This window comes from Pan troglodytes, chromosome 10 (genome assembly GCF_028858775.2).
Source record: "Pan troglodytes isolate AG18354 chromosome 10, NHGRI_mPanTro3-v2.0_pri, whole genome shotgun sequence".
Lineage (NCBI taxonomy): Eukaryota > Metazoa > Chordata > Mammalia > Primates > Hominidae > Pan > Pan troglodytes.
Genome location: NC_072408.2, coordinates 68258592 through 68281699, shown reverse-complemented (window position 1 = coordinate 68281699; position 23108 = coordinate 68258592). Strand labels below are relative to the sequence as shown.

At 38.1% G+C, this 23108-nt stretch overlaps 1 protein-coding gene across 11 annotated transcripts in view; it reads left to right on the top strand.

Annotated features, from left to right (window-relative positions):
* Positions 1-23108, top strand: part of STK38L (serine/threonine kinase 38 like) — an 80701-nt gene that overhangs the window by 14000 nt on the left and 43593 nt on the right. Inside the window, exons 1-2 of one of the 11 annotated variants that reach the window (XM_063786860.1) lie at positions 11719-11847; positions 22465-22599. The exons of 9 other annotated variants lie outside the window; for them this stretch is intronic. The gene's annotated coding sequence lies outside the window, so the exon portion shown is untranslated. Of the gene's footprint in view, positions 1-11718; positions 11848-22464; positions 22600-23108 lie in introns of those variants that run through there. One more of the 11 variants, XM_063786865.1, reaches the window with a different exon arrangement.

Sequence of the window (23108 nt, the reverse complement as noted above, 5' to 3'; positions counted from 1 at the left end):
CAGGCATAAGCCACCATGCCCGGCCTATGTCAAGCTTTTATTTGAAAAAACTCTTTAGTTCTTTCTTTAAAAATGTAATTTAAAAAATATTTTAATAGAGACAGGATTTCGCTATATTGCCTAGGCTGTTCTCGAACTCCTGGGCTTAAGCAATTCTCCTGCTTTGGCTTCCCAAGTTGCTGGGATAGTTGCCTTTTTGTGTGTGTGTTTTGAGATGGAGTCTCACTTTGTCACCCAGGCTAGAGTGCAGTGGCATGATCTCGGCTCACTGCAACTAACTGCCACCTCCTGGGTTCAAGTGATTCTCCTGTCTCAGCCTCCCAAGTAGCTGGGATTACAGGCCCCTGCCTCCATGCCCAGCTAATTTTTGTATTTTTAGTAGAGATGGGGTTTCACCATGTTGGCAAGGCTGGTCTCGAACTCCTGACCTCAGGTGATGTGCCCGCCTCGGCCTCCCAAAATGCTGGGATTATAGGCGTGAGCCCCCGTGCCTGGCCTGGTTGCTTTTTTATGTATACAACAGTTTTCACAATTTGTATTTAGCATTTGATTTTTTTAACCCAAATATAATTCTTTACGTTTTCTCTATTAAATTTTATTTGTTAAAGTTAATATTCTGTTAAAATTGTTTTAGATCTGACTCTGCTCTCCTTTTTTTCATTATTCTCTCCAGGCTCTGGTCATACCTACATTTTGATAAGGATGTTGGAAAAACTTTTATCCAGATCATTGGTAACACTATTGCCTAAGCCCAGTGAATATTGCAGAACTTATTTATGAGCATTCTGAGTTTTGTTATTTAATTGGTTATGTATATGTGTTACTCAGCCCATCTCTCTTTTCCTCTCAGAAAGAAATGGGGAGTGGAGCTTGTTAAATACCTTTCAGAGCATCACATAGATTTGTCTTATAGCTTTGCCAACAAAACAAATAAAGTTACTTGGCAAGACTTGTTCTTCCTGAACCTACGCTGATTCTCAGTGATTGCCCATCTTTGTCTATTCAGAAACTGTTTTATAATCATCTAGGATTTTCTTCTGGCTGAATGATAAACACAGAGTTAATCTTTTGCCATGTTCATTTTCTTTTGTTATGTTTGTGTTTTTTCCTCACTCTGAAAGATGGAGTACTTTGTCTCCTGTCTTAACCTCTTTGGTCTTCCTGACTTGTTAAAGAGTTATTGTAGCATTCAGCAAAATTCCCATGCAGGCTCACAGTAGACAACTGGTCAAGTCAGATTTGCAGTGTGTCGGGGGCAGGTCTTTTATGGCCGCTTCACGTGTCATGGGCATCAGTTCTTTCATCCTAACGCGCCACTTTTTGCTGTCGTTCTCCTCGACTGAGAAGAGAGGCAGGGATTGAGTGATGGACACTGGACTGGAAGTTCTCTTTTATAAAATAGGCGTCATACCTACCTCTCCAGGTAGAAATATGTAAAAGGTCTTTGTAAACTGTGGGGGGGTATTCAAGTGTAGAATTTTTAAAAAGCAAAATAGAAGTGAAGGGTTTCTTTCCCCCTTTTTTTTTCCTGTCATGTATTAACTACACCATTTACCTTAACCAACATACTCAGCCTTTTGTGTATACCAGGCCTTTTGTAAACTTTCTCTTCCAGACATAAATTCAAAAGTCCCTTTTGTAGCCCTTGATGATTTTCTGAAGTTCAGCTCATTGTGGACATTTTACTTCCTGATACCATCCTGTGTTTCTTTTATAGGCATCCATGTTATGTGTCCCTCCTTTCTTTTTCTGTGTCTTTGAAAATCTGAGTTCATTGAAGAGCTCTTTGTGCAGCCAGTCTTTTCAGAATCTTCCCATTTTCTGTCATTAATATCCTTTGCAGTTTATAGCCAGAACTCTGTTTCTTATATCAAGTTTTAATCTTTTTGTTGTGACTAGAAGAAAGAGGATAGGAGCAATACTGGTTTTATGTCAGTCTGTCCATCACTTGTTTGGTTATACAAGTCCCCCACCACCACCACCACCATGTTTTTCTGACTCATTCTCCTTCTTTGTCTCTTTTTTTCATCTTTCTTTTCTGGATTCTTCTTGTGATATAACTAGGAATTATTCTAAAGCTCACAAGTTTCAGTCTGGTACTTTATCAGATCATGTATAGATATGGAACATTTCCCTTGTTATTCTTTTAAATTCATTTTCAATTTATAATTTACTTCCAACAGAACAAAATGACACTGTCTTCAGGGCAATAATCATGTTTGCCTTCCTTTGTATTTTTCTCATAACATCTAGTAAAAGTAGGTATTTAATACAAGAGAGCATTTAGTGAAAGGGAGCCTAATAAGTGTGAATTCTCATGGGCATAATTCAGGAGTAATCCAAAGTCCTTACTGTCTTTGCGGGGTTTTACATGTTCTTGCCCCTGTCACCTCTCTGAACTCTTTCTTACCACTCCCCCTCACTCTCTCTGTGCCGTACTGAACTCCTTGCTGTTTCTTACTGCATACCTCTGCTTCAGGGCCTTTGCACTTACCATACATGCTGTGTGGTACTGTCCTCCCTTCAGATTTCTAAATCATTCTTTTTCATCTCATTCAAACCTCCTTCTCAATGAAACCTTCTGATGTCCTTATTTAAAATTGTAATGCCTCTCCCAGCCCCTATACTTTCTTTCCATCCCCTCGCCCCACTAGAATATAAGATCCATAAGGGCTGGTATTTTGTGTCATTTGTGTTTTTATACGGTGCCAGGAACAGTATCTGGCACATAGTGGATGCTCAGTAAATATTTGTTGAATTAATTAATCAAGGCTAGTTTAACTAGACTTCTGTTCTTGAGAGCTTCCTAAAACAGATGACTCATCTTTCTTTTTTGAGTCTCAGGCAGGACTTACTTTTCTTTTCTCTGAACATTTTGTAATTTTTGTTGCCTAATTGTGTCCCATGTTTCCATTCCCAGCTATTGTAACAAACTTGAAAATTCCATGGTAAATTGCTCTCCGGTTTCCCAGTACTTCCATTTATCATCGAATTTCTTCCCAGTGGTCACATTCACATCCAGAATATTTCTTTTCCTATTTGAGAGGTGGAAGGGTTAGCAAGGCATTTATCAGAGACATTGATTTTAGCTGTGGGAGAATTCTAGCGGCTATCCCAAAAGTTGAAGTCCCCATCACAGCTTATTTGTGTCAGCCTCAGTCTCTAGAATACCAGCAATTCTTAATGCTTCTACTTTCCTTGCTTTTGCCCTGTTCTAGTGCAGAGTCCCATTTCATCAAATCTCAGTGATGCTTAATAGTATCATATTAACTTATTTGTAAATTGTCAGTTTTCTTTCTTTGTTTAATACCCATATTCTGGGCATGGGTTTCCACAGACCTGAGACCACTTTGTTGCTAACACCTTTCCCATTTGTTTTTCTGCAACAAATAATTTACCCAAGCTTTCCCATTATTTTCAGTTTTCTTTTTCAGAGCATGCCCAGCCAGCTTCTTTCATTGTTACAGTAATATCTGAACTTTTTCTATCTCTTCTTCCATTTTCAGCTTAAGGTCTACTTGATCAGTTAATCAAAATTACATAGTGATTAGAAAAAGCTCAAGATCCATCACCATTTTAACTGTGTGACCTGAAACAAATTTCTTAAGTTCTTCTCTAAATTTGTTTTTGTATCTGTAAAATGGGGAGTGGGGAGCAGTAATGCCTGCTTCTTGAGTCATTAATCCTTGCTTTCAGAGTTGAGTGATATGAAGATGATGATGATAAACTTTTATGTAGGGTTTACTATTTGCCAGATGTTGTTTTAAAAGCCTTACATATTATTAACTAATACAGTATATATGGTATACAGTTCTGTTTATTAGCATATGCATGGCACGTGGAAGCAGTCAGTAAATGTTAGTTTTTATTAGCAGCAGCGGCAGCAGATCTCTGGGTAAACATTCTTTTCTTAGTTTTTGCAAGGTATACTTCCTCACCAGTGAAAAGTCTGTTACAGATGATTGTATGCTGTGGTATGAATCAGACGTTTGTGTACCATTTGTATCATTTTTGACACTATTCATTTGCTATAAGAAACCACAGAAATCTCACAATAGTCCCTTCTCTTAAAAAATTATATTTTAGGATTAGAGCTCAGACAATAATAATGCCATTATTGAGAAGCCAGCCATTACACACTGAAACTAAATACAAATTATGTCTTTAAAGTAAAATTTCAACTTTTAAAAATAGAAATTTTATTGAAAATTAGTTTTTACAATTTACATTTAGTAAATTCCATATATTTTCACTGATTCAGTACAAAATGTTTAAATCAAAATACCTATTGAGAAAGCACTATAGAAACTTTGCTAGGTATTAACGTTAAAAATCGTAAAACATTACATTTTCCATGGCAGAAAACTGATAAAATCATTGAGTAGTCAATTTCTGAAATGTTTCTTAATTTTAGAATAATATGGGTAAACAGCCAGGTGCAGTGGCTCACACCTGTAATCCCAGTGACTCAGGAGGCTGAGGTGGAAGGATCACTCGAGGCCAGGAGTTTAAGGCTGCAGTGAGCTATGATGGCACCACTGCACTCCAGCCTGGGTGATGGAGTGGGACTCTATCTCTAATTAAAAAAAAAAAAAAGGAATAATATGGATAAATGTATTTAAAGTACACTAAGAATACAACAAAATATTTGTTATATGTAGACTCTGAGTTTTTTTTTTTTTTTTTTTTTTTTTTTTTTTTTTTTTTTTTTTTTGAGATAGAGTCTTACTCTGTTTCCCAGGCTGGAATGCAGTGGTGGGATCCCAGCTCACTGCAATCTCAGCCTCCCGGGTTCAAGCGATTCTCCCATCTCAGCCTCCCGAGTAGCTGGGATTACAGGCGTGCACCACCATGCCTGGCTAATTTTTGTATTTTTGGTAGAGATGGGGTTTCTCCACATTGGCCAGGCTAGTCTTGACCTCAGGTGACCCACCCACCTGGGCCTCCCAAAGTGCTGGGATTACAGGCGTAAGTCACTGTGCCCAGCCAAGATTGTTTTGATAGAACACTTTGTGTCTCTCTCACCTTGTATTTAGAAAAGTTAGAAAATAAAGGATAATGTATATAGAAAGCTTTTTGAAGACTCTTAAGAAGTTCATAAATATGGGGCACTACGACTATGCATATGAAAATATTTCCTATCAGTTGGCAGTTACCACCTCTTACAGTGGCATGAAACCTCTTGAGTTAAACCAAGGCTCAGTGAGATTTGGTGATTTAGGTAGTATCATGTTATGAACAAGCAGGTCTTTTATTTTATTATACTTCTCTTTGACATTCACTCCAGTTAAAGAACTCTTTCAAAAGACCTCATGCCTGGTCTCATGGAGATTGAAAGGTGTTTGAGTCCTTCCTTATTATCCCCTTGGAAGATGCTTTGAGGACCCCAGTGATGAATCCCAAGAACTCTGTCTCCATTATCCCTGGTATAGGGCACCTCATCACTCTGGTGTTATCCCTAAAGGGCCTTCATCATAATGTGCTTAAAGAGTCCCCTATTATGTCCTTTAGGATGGAGCTTTGACTTGCCCAAATTGCTATGTACATGTTAAAGAGAGGCTGGAACTGAAGTTGGTCATTTCTCACTGGATCAGTCAACAAGATTTGAGTACTTTCTGTGTGCTCTGCATCATTCTGAGTACTTTGGGGGACAGAATAAGGCGTGGCTCCTGCCTTCAAGGAGTATGGAATTTAATAGAAGATGACAACATACATGACTGTAAATCTGTCTACGTGAGAGTGCCTAATCGTGAGATTCCTAATAAATGGCAAGACATGTTCTGAAAACGTGAAACATAAATGAGGCTGAAGAAATTGTGAAAAGTTTAGCAGAGGAGGAATAGTTCGTCAAGTTCTTTAAATACAAGTAAAGGGGAAAGGAAGGACCATTTTTAAGTTTAGATATTCCAAGGGTTAGTGGTGAGGTTGATTATGGTATGTCTTCTCGTTGATGAGGGAGGAGACTGGTGAATAGTGGAAAATAAAGTTAAATGGCTAGGGTGGGGCCAAATTATGGGCTTTAATAAAAGCCAGGCATAGAAATTTAGATTGGGATGGTAGAAAAAGGAAAGCTTTAAAAGTTTTTGAGCCAATGAATGACATCATACAAGTTCTATGAGCAATGATTTCAGGATGGGAGAGAATGGCATCAGGAAGACCCACTTGAGTGCTGGTAAGTAATGTTACTAACAGTGCCATTAGTAACATTAATGTTACTAGGGCCTGGACTGATATGCTGATGGAAGTGAGAATGAAGAATAAGGTGGGATGAAAGAGATTTTGAAAGAGGTTTTAAAGAACCTGAAATGGGAATGGGAGAGATTAACTAAGCCTGCTTGCCATGGACAGCAATGGGGTTGCTAGAAGATTAGCTGTGAGGAAAAAGTTATGCATTTACCTTTGGGCATAATTAAATGCAATTGACTCTCCATATTCATGGGTTCTGCATCCACTGATTCAAACAGCTGTGGAACAAAATTGTCAGAAAAAACAATACAACAATAAAAAATGATACAAATAAAAAACAACATGGTATACCAACTATGTAGCATTTACATCATATTAAGTATTAGAAGTAATCTAGAGATGATTTAAAGTATATAGGAGGATGTGTGTAGGTTATATGCCAATACTACACTATTTTATACCAGTAACTTGAGCATCCATGGATTTTGGTATACAAGGGGTTCCTGGAACCAATTCCCCATGCATATCGAAGGATGACTGTATGAGTTATCTGTAAAAAAATGTTTTGGTTGAAATGTTTAGAAAACAGCTAGACAAGACTGGCTGTTGGATGACAAAAACATAGGACTAGGAAATTCAGGTATGCTACTCTTTTTGAGTATTGTTTAAAGCCATAGGAAAAGAGCTCTCTGTGAGTTCCAAGGCAGATGCAAGGACTGGCATTCATGCACAGCTTCTAATAGATAAATCTGAAGAGTTCTTAGTATGCATGTTGACTGAAATTACTTTAGAAGTAATTTTTCTCCTGGTGATAAAAGGCATGTAAGGCTGTTTTAGGAAATTGAAAAATGCAAAAAGGTATGAAGAAAAAGAAAAGATAATCATTAATAGTACTTTAGTAAACAAGATTTGACTAAAGATATGGCTTTCCTTCCGCTTGTTTTCTTATGCATATAAAGGGATAGGAAATATGTATGTGTGTATGTGTGTGTATAGGATCATGCACTATATATAGCTTGCTTCTTTTTCCATCATGATAATTTTCCCATGTCATGAATTATGGCTTGCAAGTGCTATTCTTAAAGGGCTGCATTATTTTTCATTATTTGGATTTATTGTTATTTAATTGGAGCTCTATTATTGAACATTTAGATTGCTTCCAAAATTTTTTGCTCTTATTAATATATTGTAATAAACTTCTGTGAAACACATACTCTTCACCTGCTACTTACCTATGACTTCTGTAAGCAGAGACCTCTGTATCCCCAGGACCTAGAAGGTTACCTGGACATAGTAGTTGCTTAATTAAAAAAATTATTGATTGAATGAAAGAAGACTATTAAATGTTCAGTTCTTCTTTTTTTATTCTGATTCCCTGTGTATCCAGGGGCCTCTTATTTGGCTGCATGTATGAGTTTGGCTGTAATGAAAGTATTGGCCATGTATGACCATAAACAGGCATTCCTATTTCTGTCACAGTTATATTTGTCATTCTGTATTAATATATCTGTATCCTGATTTCTGTTGAAGCATGATTAATTTTGTTTGCTTCTAAGCAATGTAGCTACCCTATTGATGCTGATAAAAATAAATTTCTGAACCTATAAGGCTGAGGATTGGGCCTAGGTTGTGGTAAACTGGCAAGATAATGGATGCTACCCTCTCAAGAGCCCTCTGAAGAGAAAAGTCTGCTACCCTTCACCAGGTAGAAACTCCTGACAGTGCCACATTTTCCAGTTTGACTCCCTGTGATACCCTGAAAAGACAGATGTTTGACTCTTTTCAAATAATATTTTAACATATTTTAAGACACAAAGGCATTGTGTCAGACTTTTTTCTTAAGAATATATTTTGTTGCCACTCAGAAGTTAGCTTCCAAAAGAAATAAGTGTGCGCAAAGGTTTACGATAGTGGTATAGAGAAGTTTTTAAAATAAATGTGCATCTTTTCCTATAGTAATAAAAGTACATTATGAAGAATTTTTTAGGTGCAGTCCACATATTCCCTGTGCCTGGGGAAAACTTTAGTAGAAAATTAGATAATTTATAATTTGATTCGGGGAAGTCTAATGGAAAAACTTTTTAATGGAGCGATCCAATTTGAAACATGAATATCTGTGCTGGAAGCTTCTATTGAACTTTACTTAAGTAACATCTAAGACCCTCTTCCTGTCAGTCCGCCATTACCCTAACAGTGGTAGAAATTCTTTATATTACACCTAGATCTTTTTTTGTTGCACTTTTAAGCTGTGTGGGAAACACATTGCCCACATGTTCATACAACACAGAGTGATTATCCACTTAGTTCCTAAAAAGTTGTATTTAGTTATGGGGTTTGATCCCACTTGTCCAGGATTTAGGTCAGCTACTGAAGATTAGGATATCTGGGTACCTCTTACTGGAGAATCCATTCCTGTTTTCATTTCATTCCTGGGGGCAATATTCAATCTGGTGTGGCCCTCTGTGTTATAAAATGTTTCCCAGATTGTGTTAATCTGAAATACAAATCCAAGAAGAAGCATGGTGTTAACTGCTGTGTAAAAAAGATTCCAGAGTCAAGAGCTTGAGAAGTTCTGTTCCTTCCTTCATAGGTTCAGTTGTTTAACCCAGCATTTTTCAAACGTATTTTACTCCTAGAACCTGTTTTCCCTCAGACATATTTAAGAAAAAAGCGTTTTGTAGAACACATTTGGACAAATGATACTTTATATCATTGCTTTGTTTTTTAAATTTTAGTTTGACTCAATTTTACAGTTTCGGGTTTTTGTTTCTGTTGCAGGTTTTAAGCTCTTCTTTTATAAATAGTTACTTTCCTAGTCTGAAATCTATACATTGTTTCAGTAATGAATTCATTATGTAAATTTGCCCATCATTCATCTAAAGGGAATAAACGTTAAATTGTTTTTTTAAATTTTGACTTGTGTCACATATGAGAATATAAAGTATATCTGTACAATAAAGGAAAATGAAACATCAAAGTATCTACCTCAGGTTAAGAAGCAGAACTTGGCCGGACATGGTGGCTCACACCTGTAATCCCAGCACTTTGGGAGGCAGAAGTGGGAAGATCAGTTGAAGCCAGGAGTTGGAGACCAGCTTGTTCAATAAAGGAAGACCTCATCTCTAACAACAACCACAACAACAAAAAATCAGCCAGGCACAGTGGCATATGCTTATAGTCCCAGCTACTGGTGCAGCCTCGAACTCCTGGTCTCAAGCCATCTTTCCACCTCAGCCTCGTGTTCTAGTGAACATTGTTATGATGCAGTGTCTCCTATTCTGCATGTGCAGGAGTATTTTTACAGTATGTACCTGGAGTGGAATTGCTTGGTCATTGGGCATGTGTGTGTTCAGCTCTATTGAGTGGCATCAAACTGTTCTCCAAAGCAGTTGTACTAATCTATACCCTCACCAGCAGTGAATAGTCTTCCCATTGTTCTTCCTCAGTGAAACTAGATATTCACAGCCTTTTAGGTTTTTGCTAGAGTATGAAGTGGTATCTCTTTGGGGTTTTAATGTTTATTTCCCTGATTAGAATTGTAGTTGAGCATCTTTTATTATGTTTATGGGCCATTTATGTTTTCTCTTCTGTGAAATTCCTATTTGGGTTTTTTGCTCATTTTAAATTTTGTTGTTTGTGTTTTTCTTATATACGAATTCTTCATGCATTCAAGATGCATGTATATTGTTCAGAATAGTACCTGAGACATAGAAACAACTTTGTAAGAATAGCTATCATTGTATTACCATTGTATTTAATCCTTTGTTTTTATGTGTTACAATTATCTTCTGCTAGTCTGTGGCTTATTTTTCATTCTGTGATGCTAATTTTGTTTTTAATTATCCTGTAAGTTTTAGGGTACGTGTGCACAACGTGCATGTTAGTTACATATGTATACATGTGCCATGTTGGTGTGCTGCACCCATTAACTCGTCATTTAACATTAGGTATATCTCCTAATGCTATCCCTCCCCCTTTCCCCCCACCCCACAACAGGCCCCAGTGTGTGATGTTCCCCGTCCTGTGTCCATGTGTTCTCATTGTTCAATTCCCACCTATGAGTGAGAACATGCGGTGTTTGGTTTTTTGTCCTTGCCATAGTTTGCTGAGAATGATGGTTTCCAGCTTCATCCATGTCCCTACAAATGACATGAACTCATCATTTTTTATGGCTGCACAGTATTCCATGGTGTATATGTGCCACATTTTCTTAATCCAGTCTATCGTTGTTGGACATTTGCTTGGTTCCAAGTCTTTGTTATTGTGAATAGTGCCACAATAAACATACGTGTGCATGTGTCTTTAAAGCAGCATAATTTATAATCCTTTGGGTATATACCCAGTAATGGGATTGCTGGGTCAAATGGTATTTCTAGTTTTAGATCCCTGAGGAATCACCACACTGACTTCCACAATGGTTGAACTAGTTTACAGTCCCACCAACAGTGTAAAAGTGTTCCTATTTCTCCACATCCTCTCCAGCACCTGTTGTTTCCTGACTTTTTAATGATCGCCATTCTAACTGGTGTGAGATGGTATCTCATTGTGGTTTTGATTTGCATTTCTCTGATGGCCAGTGATGATGAGCATTTTTTCATGTGTCTTTTGGCTGCATAAATGTCTTCTTTTGAGAATTGTCTGTTCATATCCTTCACCCACTTTTTGATGGGGTTGTTTGTTTTTTTCTTGTAAATTTGTTTGAGTTCATTGTAGATTCTGGATATTAGCCTTTTGTCAGATAAGTAGATTGCAAAAATTTTTTCCCATTCTGTAGGTTGCCTGTTCACTCTGATGGTAGTTTCTTTTGCAGTGCAGAAGCTCTTTAGTTTAATTAGATCCCATTTGTCAATTTTGGCTTTTGTTGCCATTGCTTTTGGTGTTTTAGACATGAAGTCCTTGCCCATACCTATGTCCTGAATGGTATTGCCTAGGTTTTCTTCTAGGGTTTTTATGGTTTTTAGGTCTAACGTTGAAGTCTTTAATCCATCTTGAATTAATTTTTGTATAAGGTGTAAGGAAGGGATCCAGTTTCAGCTTTCTATATATGGCTAGCCAGTTTTCCCAGCACCATTTATTAAATAGGGAATTGTTTCCCCATTTCTTGTTTTTGTCAGGTTTGTCAAAGATCAGATGGTTGTAGATATGCGACATTATTTCTGAGGGCTCTGTTCTGTTCCATTGGTCTATATCTCTGTTTTGGTACCAGTACCATGCTGTTTTGGTTACTGTAGCCTTGTAGTATAGTTTGAAGTCAGGTAGCATGATCCCTCCAGCTTTGTTCTTTTGGCTACATGTTCATAACCATGACATATTCATGTTGCATATGTTCTGTGTCATAACCCAGACCTTTCTATCTTTTTTTATTTTTGAAATGGAGTTTTGCTTTGTCACCCAGGCTGCAGTGCAATGGCGTGATCTTGGCTCACTGCAACCTTTGCCTCCTGGGTTCAAGTGATTCTCCTGCCTCAGCTTCCCGAGTAGCTGGGATTACAGGCACCCACCACCATGCCCAGCTAATTTTTGTATTTTTAGTAGAGACGTTGTTTCGCCATGTTGGCCAGGCTGGTCTCGAAATCCTGACCTCAGGTTATCCGCCCACCTTGGCCTCCCAAAGTGTTGAGATTACAGGCATGAGCAGCTGCACCCGGCCAACTTTCAATCGTAAGTACCCTTTTTTGCTGCTGTTTCTTTTTTTGAACCCCAGGAAAAAATTAACTCATTTAATCCCCTATTCAAACTGCTACAATTTTATTTTCAGTGTTGTCGCCTGGTTGTAGATGCATTTGTCTCTCCAAATGTACTGGGATTATTTCGAAGACAAAACATTTTTGGCACTGTGATTTCAAAAGTTTAATCTTAAGACTTTAGGAGCTACCTGAAATCTGCAACAATTGCCTATAAGAGATCCAAATGAATCTTTTTTTATTTTTTAGTTTGGAGACAGTGTCTCCATCACCCAGGCTGGAGGGCAGTTATGTGATCACGGCTCACTGTAACCTCTACCTCCCAGGCCCAGGCGATCCTCCCACCTCAGCCTGCCAAGGAGCTGGGTCTACCAGTGTGCCACCACACCCAGCTGTTGATTCTTATTTATTTATTTATTTATTTTGAGTCTCTCTGTGTCGTCCAGGCTGGAGTGCAGTGGCGTGATCTCAGCTCACTGCAACCTCCACCTCCTGGGTTTGAGCAGTTATCTTGCCTCAGCCTCCCGAGTAGCAGGGATTACAGGTGTATGCCACCACGCCCAGCTAATTTTTGTATTTTTAGTAGAGATGGGGTTTCACCATGTTAGCCAGGCTGGTCTCGAGCTCCTGACCTCAAGTAATCCACCTGCCTTGGGCTCCCAAAGTGCTGGGATTACAGACGTGAGCCACCGCACCCAGCGCTTTAAAATTTTTTTTTTATGGAGACAGGGCCTCGCTTTGTTGCCCAGGCTGGTCTTGAACTCCTGGGCTTAAGGGATCCTCCCACCTCCACCTCCCAAATTACTGGGATTATAGGTGTGAACCACCATGCCTGGCTTGAATCTTAAACTATGATTTTAGTTGAATCTTTATGATGTTATTTGTAATATGTAACTTGCTGACCAAACTATCTATGAATTACTTCCTTTAGCTTAGTAGAGAGATCCTAAGTATCTTTTGGTAGATTTTTCCACATATTGGAGGATGACAAAAGGGACATGTTAGCAGTGTAATTGTAAAGGTACAGTGATGATAGCAGTGATAATGATAATGATAATTTCTTCAAATTGACCCTTATCATGAATCAGGTACTGCCCAAAGTGCATTACATATATTAACTCACAACAATCCTTTTGATCTATGAGAAAACCAAGGCGCAGGCAGATTTAGTAACTTGTCTAAGATCGCACAGCCAGCAGGAATGGAATTAGGGATTCAAAGTCAGCCAGTCTAGTTGCAGAGTTTTAGACGTAGATTCATAGGTATCTGAAGAAATACTAATTCATTTTTAGTTTTAAAAGAATTCACCTAAGACTTTGTTTTTTAAATGTGATGATGAGAGAATGGGAAAATACATTTTCATTGTGGTTGGTGGGGTCCAGTACTTTTAAGGAAGGAGCAAAACTTGGAGCTGGAGTTGCCTAATGGAAGTGTATGGTGGATCAGGCTTTCATTATGAATAGTTTTGGTTCCTCATGAGTGGATGCTGGCCTCTGAAGGATTTCAGAAAATTCATAGCTTGTAATTCAATTTCCTATATATGCCATATGCAGATGTTTGGGGGGTAGTTAGTAGAGAATGGTTTTAAATATTCCACAGAGGACTCCGATTGGTTTTTGAGCTTGGATAGTTACTGTGCAGTTGAGATAGAGCCATTCTAAAAGACTACAGCTATTTGGGAGACAGCTAACCATATTTGAAATGTGTCTACTCATTAGCTTTATTTTTGTATTTTTTATTTTGAGACGGAGTTTTGCTCTGTCACCCAGGCTGGAGTGCAGTGGCACGATCTCGGCTCACTGCATCTTCCGCCTCCTGAGTTCAAGAGATCCTCCTGCCTCAGCCTCCCGAGTAGCTGGGACTACAGGCGCACACCACCGTGCCTGGCTAACTTTTGTATTTTTAGGAGAGACAGGGTTTCACCATGTTGGCCAGATTGGTCTTGAACTCCTGACATCAAGTGATCACCTGCCTTGGCCTCCCAAAGTGCTTGGATTATAGGCATGAGCCACCGTACTCATTAGATTTAGGTTAAAAATATTTTCCTCCTTTGAATCTTTATTTTGGATTTTAAACGCTCTCATTGGTTCAAAAAGCAACTTTCATTAGGTTGCTGTTACTGCTTCGGCTCTTGGCTATTTTTAGATAGAGTTTTCACTCAGCTGTGATTTGTTTACTTAGCTGTAAGTAAATATAAATAATAAAACGAATTAAGGTCAATTCATTTACTCTAAAAATTGTAGGGTTAAATGGCTAAGCAAAAAGAATGAGACATTATAGCTCCTTATCCATTCCGTTTTGAGTAGAATTAGCACAGCGTTGGAATGACCATGTATAGGAAAGATAGTACTGAGGTGATCTGCTGTACGGTATTATGCTGATGAATTAGCTAGGGTGTGTATATTAGTGCAAAAGTTTAAGAACTTTGTCATGCGATTTAAATATTATGCTTTGTTTTCCTTTTGATTTCCCCTCAAGGAAGGACTGGGAAAGTAGCTCTTTTCCCTCCTTTATATGGTCATAATAAAGGATTGCAAATTAATTAGCTGCATTCAAGGCATCACACAGATTGAATTCCATATTTGTCTTGGAGGGAAGTCCAGACTTCTGCCTGGGGTGACTGAATCTGCTTTGTGAGAGTGGGTGCAACTTCCGTGTATTCAAGGGTGGGATCATCTTGTCAACAGCCAAATGTCTTATAAGATGTAAGTCACTTAGAAGAAATTATCCCCCCAAATGTGGTTTGTTTTTAATGTTTCTTTCAAAACCTCTTTCCCCCAACACACACAGTGCAGCAGAGAAAAGTTGCACCTGCCTGCTACTTGACAGTAGATTCTGTGTTGATTGATTGTAGGCATTGTTTTCTGTGTGGGTTGGGAACAGAAAAATGCTCTTTAACCTTTTGCCAGGTCTCTGATAAGTACTGAAAACTTTGGCAGTTAAATGTGGACTGTAAAACACATGAAGAAATACTGGAAAAACAAAAATGGACTCAGATTAAAAAGCTGAAATGCATTATTTTCTAAACTAGTTCCTTTGGGGCCTTGATTGTGTCAGAAATACTTATTGATTTTTTTCTTTTTTTTTTTTTTTTAAGATCCTCATGACCTTTATGCTATGTTGAGAAAGCCAGTTTGGGTTTGATATTTTTTTCTTCCTTATTTTGTATGTTTATCTTTTTTCTTTTAAACAAGGGCGGAGATTTTCTACTTTATTGATCCCTGTAAGTGGCTATGATTTATTTTATGGAGAAGAATGGGAGTATTGGAGGCAGAATGGGAGGGGTCCTGGACTGGGAGCCGAATGGTGCCTCCATTTCTATATGTGTGACCCTAGACAAGGCTTGCCAAACACCTGCCCACCTACGCGTGGCTTGGGAGAGCAGTACTGAATAGTGGAAGAGTCCTGGGCTAATGAGTGTTGACAGGCTTGTTTTGGTTTTATAACATTTATAACATACACATCTCTGAGCCCATTTTTTCTGTTGCAAAATGGCAGTAACATTATTTACCACTCGTTAGGGCTAATGTGAGGATCAAAACCAAATGAGATAATGTATATAAAGTATTAAGCATATTACCTACCACATAATTAATGTATAGTTAATTATGAATTATTTATTTTTATTATTGTCAATAACAGAGTGTTAGCATTTAATAAAGTTCTGGGTATGGAATAGAATGATCAGATTTCTAGGTTTTGACGTTTGGTACTATAGCCTCACTGCTGAGAAAATCTGGGAAGTATAAGGAGGTAATGGTTAAAAGATAGGCAGAATTTTCTAATTTCAGAATAATAGTCATTAACAGCAGGACATTGTCTAGATAATCTACCTTTCTGTGCCTTACTTTTTATCTTTATTCAAATGAAGATAATGTGTTTTGAGGAAACAATATTGCTGTTGTTTTGTGAAAATTGAAACATAAGTACGTGTGGTTTGTGGCACTGAGGACTGACTGATTGCTTCTCTCTGATACTTCTTTTAGAAATGCCCTTTTTGGGCCGGGTGCGGTGGTTCACGCCTGTAATCCAGCACCTTGGGAGGCTGAGGTGGGCGGATCACAAGGTCAAGAGATTGAGACCATCCTGGCCAACATGGTGAAACCCCATCTCTACTAAAAATACAAAAATTAGCTGGGCGTAGTGGTGCACACCTGTAATCCCAGTTACTCGGGAAGCTGAGGCAGGAGAATCGGTTTAACCCAGGAGGCCAAGAGTGCGCCACTGCACTCCAGCCTGGCAACAGAGCAAGACTCTGTCAAAAAAAAAAAAAAATTGCCCTTTTTGGAGCTCAGATAAAAGACACTATGTAATTTGTAAGAAAAAAAGGTGTCCTGTTGGAGTCTACGTGTCAGGAGTAGTCTAAATCTTAAGTAACCAGAACTTAACTATCCTCTCCATTATTTTGAGAAATGATGGTGAGGATCATTGCTGATATGGTTTTCAAATCTGGGGGGAAAGATTACAGAATGGTGTAAAAATCACCTGAAAAAGAATTCTTTTTGTTTGTGCATTTTATCAAGTCACTACTAATCTGGCCAGCAGGGAGTTACCATCTGTACTATGTGGCAGTGACCAGAGAAAACAGGTCCAGTCCATTTCATGTGTTTAATAATATATCACGTTCACATATAACCCACATTTATTCAGTACCTATAGGTGCTATGCTTGAAGCACATAAGCCGTTCATGATGAATACATACTATTGTTCAATGCTGCAGTTTTTATGTTATCTTGAAAGACAGAGGGAGAAATATTAGAGTACCTACAACTTGCATTTCCAAACTCATCTCTTTTATACTTTGAAGAAGGAACTTGTTACCTTTATTGTGCATTAATGATTACATATATAACTCACTATGTTTTCTTTTCTCTACTTCCAAACCCAAGAAGGCATTCTAACAGTATCTCAGTAATCTCCGCTAACCCTGCTCCAGTTCAGTCATATCCTGCTAGACCATTTTAGTTATCTAATAATTACAGTAAACCTCCCTTCCATTCCTCCCCTCTTCCTTCATTCCTCAAACATTGCCAGCAACCACCAAATCCACCTTCCTGCCCCAACAATCTAAATTGTAAATTGGACCACATCATACTCAGACTTAAAATTTTTTAAATGGCTTCCTTACCACTTTTCAAGGTACCATCCAAATTCCATGGCATCACATTCATGGTCCTTCTCAATCTGGTTCCTACTTTCCTGTCCTCCCTCATCTCCTGCCACTTTTTCTCTCGCCCCTTCATACAAAATTATTTACAATTCCTTGCTGTCTCACACTACTAAGGCCTTTTGGTATTTTCAGCTCCATCACTCCATTATCATACTTACTTTGTGTTATTGTTCGTTTGTTTATATGTCTGTCTTCCATGATTAGACTGCATCTTTTTTTTTTTTTTTTGAGACAGAGTTTCATTCTTGTTGCCCAGGCTGGAGGGCAATGGTGTGGTCTCAGCTCACTGCAACCTCTGCTTCCCCAGTTCAAGTGATTCTCTTGCCTCCCAAGTAGCTGGGATTACAGGCGCCTGCCACCACGCCTGGCTAATTTTTTAGTATTTTAAGTAGAGATGGGTTTCACCATGTTGGCCAGGCTGGCCCTGAACCCCTGACCTCAGGTGATCCGCTCACCTCGGCCTCCCAAACTGTTGGGATTACAGGCATGAGCCACCACGCCCGGCCTGATTAGAGTGCATCTTGAAGGCAGAGATTCTGTGTCACTTAACTTTGAATTCTACCCACATGTGACACTGCCTGGCACATAGTATGCATTCCCTAAATGTTTCTCAAATAAATAAATAAATGAGGGATGAAAGATACTCCCATGTGGTCACAGTGTACCATTATAACATTTGCAATTCTTACTATATTATACAATATCTGTAAGCCAGTTTTATAAATCCAATAATCATGATATGGCTAAAAGGGAACATAGATATCTTATCCATAAACTCAAAATCAAAGAGACCGAGTAACTTAGACAAGAGCACCAAGCTGACTAGCAGTGCCTCAGGACTAACCTGGCCTGGCTCCCTGATCCCCTTGCCATGGATAGGCCTAACAAATGGAAATGTGTACAAGACTTAATAGAATGATATTTAAATCATTTATTTTAGCTTTGAGATTTTTTTTAAAAAAACTTCATTATGGAAAAATTTAAGTATACACAAAAGTAAATGAAAGAGTAAACTGTACCTCCCTGTGTGCACATCACCAACTTAAACAGTTCTCAAACCATGACCAATCTTGATTCATCTATACCCATACCTACTCCCCTTCGCATTATTTTGCAGTAAATCCTTGATGTTATATGATTTAATCTGGAAATATTTTAGTATGTATAGGATAGGTTTTTAAACTTCTAAATATGAGTTTCTCTGGTATTTTGGGAAGTCATGATAATTGAAACAAAATAACGAAGCCCATTGAAGACACAACTGCAGAAATCTGGCAGCCTGTCCCTGTGCTTTCTCCTTCTCTATGAAGCTGTTCCCAGGACCACGACTTCCACCGAGCCCATCTCCTAGAAATCCCTTTGTTCACATGCCCTGGAGAGAGTTGTGCTTTGTTATTTAAATTGTGCAAGGTGGAAGTGCAAGGAAGAAAAGCAATGGTGATTATATGAATGAGAGTAGATACTAGTTAGTAAAAAGCAAGATACCGTATTTATGTATAAGGTTAAATAGTTTTTAAAAAATTATCCATAAGAAACCTTTAAAATTCCTTGGAATCTTTGTCATTTCTATTTTATCAAAATTACAGTATAAACTAGTAACTGAAGTTTATATTATGAATTATTGCAAACATACACAAAGTTATGGAGAAAAATACAAGGAACATTCATGTGTCTACTGCATATCTTTACCAAGTCTCTCCCTGTTACCTCAGATTTTCTTTAAGTGACAGAACATTGCAGGTAGAGTGAAGATACCTTGGTAATCCTTCCCTTTCCTCTGTCCCAGAAATGACCATTATCCTGGATTTAGATTTATTGTTTTAAAGCATGTATAACCTTACATTGAATAGTGTCTTGCCTTTTATAAAGCATTTTACCTCTTTCGTTTGATCTTCACAACTCTTGAAGTATTTACTTCACTTCTAAATATGTACAACCCACCAAATTATCCCAATTTCACTTAATACAAAGCTATAAGGTATGAAGTGAATTAGTGTTTCATGATATACAGTGTATCATCTCATTAGAAATAGAGTCCTGAGGCATGTGTGTGAAAACTTCACACCCCACTTTGTTCCTCGATTTAATTTAAAGTACGAGTAATTATTCGTACTTTTAAAAGTATAAAGTATAAAGCACTTTGGGAAGCTGAGGTGGTAGCATCTCTTGAGCCTAGGGCTTTGAGACCAGCCTGGATAATAGAGCAAGACCTCCATCTCAAAAAACACACACACACACAGCAGTAGGAGAACTGGAAGGAGCCACACACACACACACAGCAGTAGGAAAACTGGAAGGAGCCTCACACACACACATACACACACACACACACACAGCAGTAGGAGGACTCGAAGGAACCTCAAAGGGTTAAATAGTCTTTAACTCCCTGATTTTAGTGAAACCGCCTTAAAACCAACTAAAGGTAAGTTTTCTGTTCATTTCAAAGGACATAATTGAGGAAGGAAGAGCTGTCTACCCTGAGTAATGTTTTCTGGAATGACAAATGAGTAAAGAAATCATGGAGATATCTTATCTCATAATTCTTTAAAAATTAAATAACATGGAGTTTGCATATAATTTTAAAAATTTAAAGCAAATTCCCACTCCAGTTCCTCCTGACCAATTTTTCCAGCTATTTGAGCAGTATTTTTTGCTCCTTGGAAGGGGATATAGTGCTTATCCTGTTTATTCAAGTAAAATTTAAAAAAAAGATAAAACTTTCTCCCCTTAAAAAAAAAAAAAAGTCTAGAGCTGGTAAAAATTTCTGACTCAGTAATTTTGGAAAGAATTGCCTCTTTCCACAAATAGATGAGCTTACATACTAGGTCTTCCAAGTGGACTAGTAAATTTCCGTGATGTCAGGAAACTGGGTGGAGTTTTTATGGATGCAAGTCCAGTGGAGGAGGGACTTTTCAGGTCATGTATAAGGAGAGTAGGATCAGATTCTGGTTTTGAATAACCTATAAGCCACAAAGCATGGGGATTTCCCATTGGGTTAATCTAGTGCTGGCCACAGTTTAGGCATATGATCTAGAGTAGCTGCTGCAATTAAGAGATGCTTGCTTATGGGATCTTTGCCCTTTTATTGGAAGGCTGTAAGTGTAGCCCAGCCTTGATTTATAAACCAACTTGACATAATCACTATTTCTTTTCACACAGACTTCTGAATAGCTGTCACTAAATTTTGATTACCACCAGGCATTTAGTTAAGCTAGAGCTGAACTATTTGATCTATTAGTTTTTATTGGGCACTGCAGCCCACACTGATCTTCCCCTGTTCTAAAGCCCTGCTTGTATCAGAAAGGTCCACCCAGGCTAATTGTTTATATGCTAATTGTTTATATGGGTTAGTCTTAACTCTTTTTTCGACAATTTTATAGGATCTTAGCATGCTCATATCATGTCTCCTACTATTTGGGTCTCTTCCTACTGTCATATTGCTTGGTACATTGATAGGTGCTAGTACCTAAAGCCTTACCTAAAGCCGATGAAACTATTAGCTTAGTTGGCTTCTTCCAGGTTTGTCTTTATTTGGTCACCCTGAAAGCCTAAGTGTCTTGCAAATACTATCTACTAGGTTTGTTGAATATCTCATTTTGTTTTCTATAATCAATAACACAATGTAAGCTTGGATGCAATTTTTTAAAAGTACTTTAAAAACCTTAACTCTCAGTTTGGATACTTGTCCCCTAGCTGACAGAAATACCTTGGCAAAGTAGCTAAAGTCAGCCCTGGAGCGGAAATCAGCTGAGGCTGGATAGTTTAAATCATGCTTTTCCTCTTCTCAAAAGATGATAGGGACCAAATCAAAATCTCAGCAGTAATTTAAATTGAACTTTCCAAGTAGATTTCTAGAATTCATATGAAAAAGTATAATAATTTGGAGGATAAAAAAGGAAAAAGAGGAGGGGCCTGCCCAAATAGATGTCAAAATACAGACAGTCCCTGACTTATGAATTTTCAACTTTAGGTTGGGTTTATTGGGATATAAGACCATCGAGGAGGTCATTATGATTTCTACTGAATGTGCCTCATTTTCGGACCATCATAAAGTGGAAAAATTGTAAGTTGGGGAATGTCTGCTCTGCTGCCACTATTAAATGCACTTTCGACTTAGTGATGTTTTCAAATTAGGATTGGTTTATTGGGATGTAGCCCCATTGAAAGTCAAGGAGCATCTTTTTATTATAGAGCTGTGAAAATAAAATAGTTGGTTTAGCTGTGATAATAAATGTTTAAATAGATTAAAGGAACAGAGTCTCAAAATGGACTGTTTCTGGTGCAAAAGCTCTATGCTTATATTCATGCTTCTAAGTCTTAGTACACATTTTTTCCCTTAGTTTTAAAAAAATGTTTGCAGGCTGGGCTCGGTGGCTCACGCCTGTAATGCCACCACTTTGGGAGGCCGAGGCGGGTGGATCACCTGAGGTCAGGCGTTCAAGACCACCCTGGCCAACATGGTGAAACCCTGTCTATACGAAAAAATACAAAAATTAGCCGGGCGTGGTGGTGGGCACCTGTAATCCCAACTACTCAGGAGGCTGAGGCGGGGAGAATTACTTGAACCCGGGAGGCAGAAGTTTCAGCGAGCTAAAAAAAAAAAAAATTTTTTTTTTTTTTTTTTTGCTACATTCTTAAGTGTGACTCTCTTTAGCTTTGTGAAACCTTGAGGTGGTTGTTTTTCCACACGGTTTATAATGAAAGAGATGAGAAAAATACAATTTTTTATAAAGAGCTTGATGCTTTCTAGAACAACATACTCTAAAAAGGGAAGCTTACACATTTAAAAAATAAAAGTCTGATGAAAGACCATATAGCTGAGGGTTCTGAGCTTAGGGAGACAGGTTCCAATTACTGGTTGTAGGTCTTTGGGATGATGACTTAACTGAGCCTACTTCCTTATTTGTAAATGTGGGAAGCGCCTACTTTATAGAACTGTAAAGATCAAAGAACAGCATGCGTGCCAAACCTTTAGTACTGTAGCTAACACAGAAGTGTTTGATAAAAGTTACCCATGGTTATTATTTTTACTAAAAAGACCTTTAAAAGTACTATGAAGGGTTTCTGTTTCTAAATTCTAAGATATATAGTAGTCATGAACATTTCAGAAAGGCAATGTTATTTTCAAATCAGTTTCACAGTTTTCTTGAGGCGGATAAGCAGTTCTTCCCTTAGCAAAATAAGAACTTTTGATTATGCAATGAAAGAGAATCAAAGTCAGTACTGATTCCAGCTACCTTTTCTTGATTTTCTGTGAGAAATTGAGCAAGTTACTTGCCACAGTGATGTTTTTCATTTTTATAGAGAATAAAAAATAAATGAATTAGGTTTGAATTTCAGTGGGAAATAATTAGGTTAGATGTAAGAACGCTCTGATTGTAAGGCTGCCAAGCAGATGAGAGGGACTCCTTTGTCACCATTAGGAGACTGTGCCAGAGGAGCTTTTTCTTTTGGGCCTCTTGAGGCTACTTCAGGCGTCCTGGGAACCCATCTAGATGCACCTTAAACCTGGACTTCAACCCTGACTCCTGTGATGGCATCTTCGCCAGGATGACATGGTAAGGTGGTGATAAGGATGGAGATAAGACTGGCTGCCATTCAACGTTGGTTAGTCTTCCTGTTCATGTAGAAAGCATTCTGATACTTTTTTCCTATTTAGATAAGTAAATGAAGACAGCATAAGATAGACAACACATATTTTAAATAGTCTGAAATAATTGCATAGATTTCCAACAGCTTATAAAACTCTTTAAAAAGCGTACAGAGCTGTTTGGGCAAGAAGGGCAGTTTGAATCAGGCACAGCAACACAGCCTTGTCTTTGTTAGAAGGTTAGACGAGTTGATCCTTTTAAGTTTCTTTAAAACAAGGAATTATAAAACCATTTAAGATTTACTAAGAATAAATAAGGTGATCATGTAAGAGAAGACCAGTAATTATCTTGAGTTGCCTTTAGGAAGCTACAGATTTATTTTTGGCTTTAGCTTTGTTTAACTGACTCTGGTTGTAAAAAGTAGGCATGGTCATTAGAACAACAGCTCTAGAGTGAACAGGGTTCACATCCCTGCT